Raw genomic sequence first — 8,929 nt, 5'->3', positions numbered from 1 at the left:
ACGATCTACTCATAATGGTCCTGAGTTGCAGACAGAATAACAAATTCACAGAGTTGTATGGGACCTCAGAACTCATCTAGTTTGATGGTTACATGGAAAAGAATTTCCTCTAAAATGAATACAAGTGCTTTTCTCATCTTTTCTTGAAGTGCTTTAGAGATATGCTATCTGATACATACTGTTTCCTGTGATGAGCAGCTAGGTGGAGCAGTGGATAAAGTGCCAGACCTGGAATGAGGAAGAATTCTTCCTGAGTTCAAATCTGGCCTCATACACTTGCTAGCTGTGTGACCATGGGCAAATCACTTAAACTTGTTTCCCTCAGTTTCTTCATATGTAAAATGAGCTGGAAAAGAAATTGCAAACCACTCCAGTGTCTTTGCTAAGAAAGCCTCATTTGGGATCAGAAAGAGTCAGACATGATTGAAAAATGACTGAATTTAATATCCTATGACAGCAATTTCTATTTCTCTAATTATTAGGAAGTTATTCCTAACATCAAGCCTTAATTTGCCTCTTTGAATCCTTTGCTCCTAGTTTTGCCTCCTGGAGCCAAGCAGAATGTGTCTTCCACTGACAGATTTTTTTTTTTAAACTTTCACATAACTCTTCTGTTCATATGACCATAGGTTAAGAAACAGAAGGGACCTTAAAGCCATAGGGTTTAACTCCCACATTTTGTAGATGAGGGAACAGGGCACAGAGAGATTCAGTGACTTGCCTAAACTTATGCAGTTAGTATGTTTCTAAGACTGGATTCAAACCCAGGTCTTCCTGTTTTTTTGAGCCCAACACTCTACCCATTATTTCACCTAAGTATCTGTGTTCTCTCTTAGTCTTCTTTCCTTCTGGCTAAGCATCCCACTTTCTTTTAAATTATTTTCAGATGGCACCTGACAAGACCTTAGCTTAAAAGTCAAGATCTCCCACTGCATCCTAGACCACCTCCACTCTCCTTGATCACTATCTGGCCACTGGATCCTGATGGCTCTGGAGGAGAAAGCAAGGCTGGTGACTTTGCACAGCCCTCCCTCACTGAAACCAAGGTCAAGTGCAGGACATGTCATCATCTCCCTGATGTCGTGGTACTATTTGAGAATAAAGGACAAACCACATAAACACAATCACACACAATACCACAGTTTGTTCAGCCATGCCACAAATGATAGGCCTCCCCTCAATTTCCAATATTTTGTCACCACAAACAGGGCTGATACAAATATTTTTGCACATGTAGTTCTTTTCCCCTTTTTTATGATCTCTCTGGGATACAGACCTAATAGTGGTATTGCTGGATCAAAGGGTATGTTGACAAAGATTAAAGCCAAGTTCACTGGCTTATAGTTTGCCCTCTCCATTCTCTTTGCTTTTTTGAAAGTCAGTACAACATTTGCCCTTCTCTAATCCTGCAAGAGCTTTCTCATTTAAAGATCACCGATAGTGGATTACCACTCACATTTGGTCTGTGGGATAGTACCCCATTATGTAGATCCTGGTGACTTAAATTTATCAGTAGTAGCTATGTGCTCTCTTTCTATCTTCCTATTTATTATGTGTGTCAATAGCTCATTATCCTTTTTTTTTGTCTTTTTCATTCTAAAGATCATTCTACTTGGCAAAGAAAATAGAAATATAATAAATATTGAAGTTTGCCCTTCTCTTTTCTTCCTTATAATAATTTCATCCAACTTTAATATAACTTCTCAGATTCTCTTCTTTTCCTCAGTATGGCTTTAAACCCTACCCCTCCAAAAACCCTACTGTTTTCCTTAGATTTCCTCAACAGTCTTAGCTTATTATGAACCTCAGTGCTCCTAATGCTTTTTTGGAATTTCTGGTCATAGTCAAATCAGAAAAAAGGCTAAATAGTCCTACAAATACTGTCTGGTTGTGATATTGGACATGAGTGGCAGTTTAACTACTTTTAATTCTATTAAACTTTTAGAGTTTCACAAATAAAATTCATAGGAAATTTATTAAACAATCCCTTATTTTTCTATAGCCAGCCTCTCCATATTTCCTAATCCTCTTGACTGTATTTTGTCAGCCATTCTACATACAAACAAAATATGTGCCAGAAATTGTGCAAAGCATTGGGGTTGCAGAGGACAAAAAACACAGTATCATTTCTCAAGGAACTCATATTCGAATGCAAATTACTATATATATATATATATATATATATATATATATATATACACAAACATATATAGTATATATACATGCATATATATGTGTACATTTATACACACAAAAGATATTTATATATATAAACAAGATAGAATAGAAACTTAACTAACCATAAGAATTAAATCAATCTGGAAATTTAAGGTTTAACCCCCATTTCCCTTCCCTAGTGGGTGGACAGGCTTGAATTATCTCAATAATTGTTTCAACTCTCCATTTTGCCCTTGGCTATAATATAGGCAAAGTGAAATGGAATGTTGAGAAGTCATCTGGTGAATTTGTCCCAATTGAGGAAATATAAGGCCTCAAACTTGGTTTTTATTTTTCTTCTTCTCAATTACAGGGTGTGGTGTCTTTTTTTTTTTAACTGAATGATCAAGATAATTGTTTCCTCATGTCTCTACTTCATTCATTTTTGTAGGCAGTAAAGTGAATAAATCTGTAAGCTTAATCAAACAAAAATATGATTGTGAAATTAAAAAAACCCTGAAGACATCAGTAAATTGAGCACCCATTAATACAAGTATATTAGAATTATTTAATTTATAATATTTCTCACTATACCATTAATTAAATGTAAGCCCAAGATAGATCATAAGTGACTCAAGGTTATGGGGTTACAGGTTAAGCCTTTTAGCATTGAACAGCCAATTTGAATCTAATCCAAGCGGGTGATAAAGGAAAGCTACTGTTATATGATATTGGTTTGATGACTCATGTCAAATGAATTAGTAATCTCAGCTCTATTTCTGGTGGACAGGTGTCCAAAGACAATTGTCCTTGATAGCCTTTCCAGGAAAACTAAGGATCTAAAGAATATGAAGAGGGATCTACCTTCCCTGAAATGTTAAACTCTCTAGGGTTGTTGTTTATTAGAAAGCATACTGTTTAAGCTATGCTTTATGCAGTCATGTGCCTAGCCTGTAAAATTTCTTTGAGAATAAAAGGGATCAGGATGGCTTTATAAGACCCAGAGTGTAGGCCAAATGAGAATCAGATGGTCAACCTAAAAGAAATTCAATATCTTCTGCTTCCATTTTTTTTTTCTTTTTTCTCTTTGGTTGTCATGGGACTGTTTTGCTATTTTTGTGGGGGAGACACTAAATGTATTTGCTACAAGAAGATATGTACATCCTACTTAATGAGACAGCCAGAGAGAAGTGTGACTAGGTAGGAGAACAGAGATTAGCTAACAGTGGCAATTCTAGAAAGAAAAAAAAGTAAACTTTGTGATCATAATACTTTTGAAAATCATTTGCAAGACTAGTTACAGTATTCTAAACCCAAATAGTATGCACTAACAAATGCTAATTTAATTTATTTGGATTAATTAAATACTTGGATATGTATTTAATGCATTTTCAAAACTATGTGCAGTATGTTGAAACCTACTCTTGGGGTAGGAGGTAGTCTGCTGAATGCATTCTCTGGTCTATTACTGAAGTAAGAAGTGGTGGGAGACAAGAATCCAAAGGCTATGGTGAAAATACCTTAGCTATTCAGTTGGAAGACCTGGGTTCAAGGATCAGCTCTTCATTTTACTCTATGTGCCTGTTTTACCAAGTCATTTCATTTCTTGGAACATCAGTTTCCTTCATCTATGAAATGATGGGACTGGATTTAATGTTCTTTGCCCTGTGATTCACTACTTGTATAACATTAGGCAATTAATTGAGTTTCTTTATCTGTAAAATGAAAGAGTTCAGTCCGATGATCTCTAAATTCCCTTAAAGATCTAATTCTATGATGATTTGAACTATGTGATCCCTTCATGTTCTACAATCTTAATCTTCCTTTCTATGACTAGCTGAAGAAATAACTATGCTTTCTATTACGTTCATAATTCCTTTAATAATTTTTTTTCTTTTTCATCAAAATTGTGACTTCAGTTTTACATGTAGTTTGATATAAGTCATAGGAGGAAAAATATGAAGTCTCTAGGATATAGTTTTGTCACTTCTTTTATATGGTTTTGCTTGTGGCAACAATGCCAGAGGTAGAAATAGATTCGTGGGCATGCGTAGGCACTTGTTTATTGCATTTTTTTCAACTGATGCATTTGAAGTGTTCACATTATTTGTGTATCTTCATAAATAAGCCCTTAATATAATGAGCAAATCTGATCCTAGGCACTCTTCTCTTTTCCCTCTCTACTACTTGATGATCTCATTAACTCCCATGGATTTAAATATGCCAATTATTTCCAAATCTACCTATCTTGCCCTAATTTCTCTGTTGATTTCCATTCTCATCTTTACCTGCCAATGAAACATCTCAAACTGGATTCTAGCAGACATTTCGAGCTCACCATGTCCAAAAGGGAAGTTGTTATCTTTCCCACTAAAACCTCCTCACCGTCTCCCTTTCCTATTAATATCAAGGACAACACCATCTTTCCAGGCCCTCCAACTTACAACTTAGATGTTAAATTTGATTCTTTTGTTTGTTTTTGTTTATTTTTGCTTTTTTGGTGAGGCAATTGGGGTTAAGTGACTTGCCCAGAGTCACACAGCTAGGAAATAACATGTGTCTGAGGCCACATTTGAACTCAGGTCCTCCTGACTTCAGGGCTGGTGCTCTACCCACTCTGCCACCTAGCTACCCCTATTTGACTCTTCATATCTCTCATCTCCTTCCCCCACATCCAATTTGTTGCCAAGATGTATTGATTTCACTTTCACAACATCTCTCAAATATGTCCCTTTCTTTCCTCTGGTGTTGTCATCATTCTGGTACAGCCCTTCATGACCTCATGTCTGGATTATTGCAATGGCCTGCTGATAGGTCTGCCTGCTTCAAGTCTCTCCCCATTCAAATCTATCCTATATTCAGCCACAAAAGTGATTTTCCTAATTCACAACTCTTACCATGCCATCCCCCTTCTCAAACTTCAGTGGCTCCCTTTCATCCCCATTATCAAATACAAAATGCTCTATTCTCATCTTATTACACCTTACTCACTGCAATGTACTCTTCAGTGTAGTGACACTGACCTCCTTGCTCTTCCAGAAACAAAACATTCCCTCTCTCACCTCTAGGCATTTTCTCTAGCTGTCCTGGATGACTTTTTTTTTAAATTTAAAATTTTATTTTCCCCCAATTACATATAAACATTAGTTTTAAAAATTGAGTTCCAAAATTCTCTTTCTCCCTCCCCACCTCCCTCATTGAGAAGCCAAGAAATCTGATATAATATATATATATATATATACATATACATATGTATATATACATATATATAAATATATATGTATATACATATATATATAGAGAGAGAGAGAGACATACATACTTATATATGTAGTCATGAAAAACACATTTCCACATGTATTGTAAAAGAAAACATAGAACAAAAAATTTTTAAATCCAAGAAATATAAAGTAAAAAAAAGTATGTTTCAATCGTATTCAGACTTCATCAGTTCTTTTTCTGGGGATGGATAGCATTTTTCATCATACAGTGTTGTCTTGGATCATTGTATTGCTGAGAACAGCTACATCATTCCCAGTTAATCAGCTTCCCATATTGCCATTACTGTATACAGTTTTCTCCTGGTTCTACTCATTTGTTTCACTCTGCATCAGTACATGTAAGTTGTTGCAGGTTTTTTTGAGGGCATCTAGCTCATCATTTGTCATAACCAACAGTATTTCTTCACCACAACTTGTTGAGCCATTCTACACTTCAGGGCATCCCCTCAATTTTTAATTCTTTGCCACCAGAAAAATCTGATATAAATATTTTTGTACATATAGGTCCTTTTCCTTTTTTTGAAATCTCTTTTGGGATATTGACCTAGTAGCAGTATTGCTAGGTCACAGAGCAATGAATGTTTTTATGAGCCTTTGGACATAGTTCCTGGTTGCTCAGCATAATGGTTGAATAAGTTCACAACTCCACCACCAGCGTGTAAGTGTCTCAATTTTCCCCCATCCTTTCCAGCATTTGTCATTTCCCTTTTTCATTCTAATAGCCAATCTAATAGGTGTGGGGCAGTACCTCAGATTGTCTTAACTTGCATTTCTCCAATCAATAATGATGAAGAACATTTTCTCATATGACTATAGACAGCTTTGATAGCTTTATCAGAAAACTCTTTGTATTTTATCAACTTGAGAATGGTTTTTATTCCCATAAATTTGAGTCATTTCTCTATATATTTGAGAGATGAAGATTTTATCAGAGAAACTTCCCTCAAAATTTTTTTTCACAGTTGCAATTGCTAACTGTATTTCCCTCCCCACAGTTTATTCTATTTGTTGTTTCCTTTCACCCTGTCTCTCCTCAAAGGTGTTTTGCTTCTGACTACTTCCTCCCCCAATCCACCCTCCCTTCTATGAGAATCTCTCCCCTTCTCTAATCCTCTTCCCTTCTACTTGCCTGTAAGGTAAGATAGATTTTTATACCCAATTGAGTGTATATGTTATTCCCTCTTTGAGCCAATTCTGATAAGCTTAAAGTTCAAGCATTTCCTTCTTCCCCCATATTCCCCTCCACTCTAAAAGTTCTTTCATGCTTCTTTTATGTCATATAATTTACTCCATTCTAATTCTCCCTTTCCTTTTCTCACAGTGCATTCTATTTCTTATCCCTTAATTTTATTTTTTAAGATACCATCCCGAGTTCCACTTCCAGGGCCAAAATGGAGGAGTAAGAAGTAAGTTGCTCTCACCCTCCGTTATTGACCCCCGAAAGCCCAAAAAACATTGCCCCAGGAAAAACCCAGGAACAGCTGAACCATCAGAAAGATGAGGTGTAACAGTCTTGTAGCCCAGAAAGCTTGAGGGATTAATGGGAAAGACCCCTCTTGCTCTGGGAGAAGGGGAGCAGTACAAAATGGGAGGCATCTCAGCAAGCCAGTGGAAAGCCCCACCTCAGCATACCAGGGGGAGATCCAGGGTGCTGGAGCAGGCAAGCACCAACCTCAGGACCCCTGAGTGCCTCAGTACAGGCAGGGAAACCTTTAAGCACCAGCTCAGAAAAGCACCCTGTGCAATAGTGTCATCTGGCAGCCAAGTCTCCTGATGCCTCAGCAAAACTCTGAGAAGCACAACTTTAAGAGATAAAGCTCCAGGCTCAGAGACACCCTCCAGCATTGAAACATCCCTGTACAAGGCCTGGGTGAACAGGAGCCAAAGAAAGCAGTGTAAGGCCTGGGTGAATAGGCATCCTCCAGGGGCCAGATTCCCCAGTCCTACCCCTGTAGTTGCAGTGTTGCTAATTCCAGCCCAACATCAGCTAAGCAGCCAGAACCCTACAGCCTCCAACTGCCAGAACCTGAGGCCCTAGCACACAAAGCCAGTGACCAGGCTCCAGGCTCCCAGCACAAAAAGCTTGGGTTATTGCCCCTTGCTCTCCAGCAATAGAGGTCATTGTTTTTTAAAAGTCAGGAAACAAGCAAACACCATGAGCAAAAAGAAATGTACAATGAGCAGAGAGTCTTATTATGGGGACGGGGAAGATCAAGGCAGAAATTCAGAAGAGGACAACATTGTCAACAAACTCATATCCAAAACCTCAAAAGGGAATATGAGCTGGTCTAAAGCCCAAAAAGCCTTCTTGGAAGAGCTCAGGAAATATTTTAGCCCCTGCCCCTTACTTCCTTCTCTGACTCTTCACCTTTCCCTTTTTCTCCCCTTCCCTCCCCCCTCCCCTGTTTCTCCACCCTCTCCTCCCCTCCCTTTTCCCCCCTCCCCTATCCACATCCTTCCCTCCATCCATTATCCTTCTTCCCTTCCCTGGCCTAGACAATGTCATGGTGGAGATGGCCAAGGAGGCCACGGAGCCTGCCAAGGTGGACATCACAGGGCTATGCCAGGACATGTTCTCCAAAATGGCCATGTACCTACCAGGGGAGATGACAGCTACCAGTGAAGATTATAAACTTCTGGAAAATACGAACAAACTGATTAGCTTGAAGTATCTAGAAACGAAAGCTGCTGCAGCAAACATAAGTAGAAACCTAAAGGACTTACACCGGAAATATGAAGCACTTCAGCCTCATCTGGATCAGATCACTTTAATTGAGGAGCAAGTAGCAGCTCTGGAGCAGGCAGCTTACAAGTTGGATGCATATTCAAAGAAACTAGAAGCAAAGTACAAGAAGTTAGAGAGGTGATGAAAGAATTCTTTAGCACAAAGACTTTAACTGCAAGAATGTTTTATAAGAGCTAAAATAAGTGGGGTGGAACTTATCCCTCTGCTTCAGTTCTTAAAAAGAAGCGGTGCTGCTGATCCAAGGAAAATCCCAGCCCTCACCCCTGGTTGGATGTGTAACTTTGGCCACCCCTTGATGTTTCCTAAACCTGTAGCCACATCTTATTGTGTGCTTCATTGTGTGCCCTGGACCAAAGCTCAGAAATCAGGATCAACCCTGTCTGCAGCAGACGCAGAGGAGAGGCTGTCATTTCCCTGTCTCCTCCCTTCTTCCCTCTCCCCTAGGGCACCCCCACCCCCTTCATAACCTATTTTTCAACTTAAATTATAAATGCCTACATGAAAAAAAGAAGCATTTTAAAAGTCAAATAAGACAGGTAGAAGAAAAAATTGGAAAAAGAAATAAGGGGTATGTAGGAAAGAGTCAATAGCTTGGAAAAGGAAAGACAAAAATTAACTGTAGAAAACAAGTCCCTAAAAAATGCAATTGGCCAAATGGAAAAAAAAATACACTGAAGAAAACAACTGCTTAAAAAACAGAATTGGTCAAATAGAAAAGGAGGCACAAAAACTCACCAAGCAGAAG

At 38.3% G+C, this 8,929-nt stretch overlaps 1 pseudogene; it reads left to right on the top strand.

Moving 5' to 3' along the window:
* The first annotated feature begins 7,939 nt into the window (after nt 1-7,939).
* On the top strand, nt 7,940-8,318 carry LOC110209224 (biogenesis of lysosome-related organelles complex 1 subunit 2 pseudogene; annotated as a pseudogene).
* Nucleotides 8,319-8,929: the final 611 nt, after the last annotated feature.

The sequence above is a fragment of the Phascolarctos cinereus genome, unplaced genomic scaffold (assembly GCF_003287225.1).
Source record: "Phascolarctos cinereus isolate Bilbo 61053 unplaced genomic scaffold, phaCin_HiC Scaffold_7;HRSCAF=346, whole genome shotgun sequence".
NCBI lineage: Eukaryota > Metazoa > Chordata > Mammalia > Diprotodontia > Phascolarctidae > Phascolarctos > Phascolarctos cinereus.
This window is presented reverse-complemented; position numbering and strand designations above follow the sequence as displayed.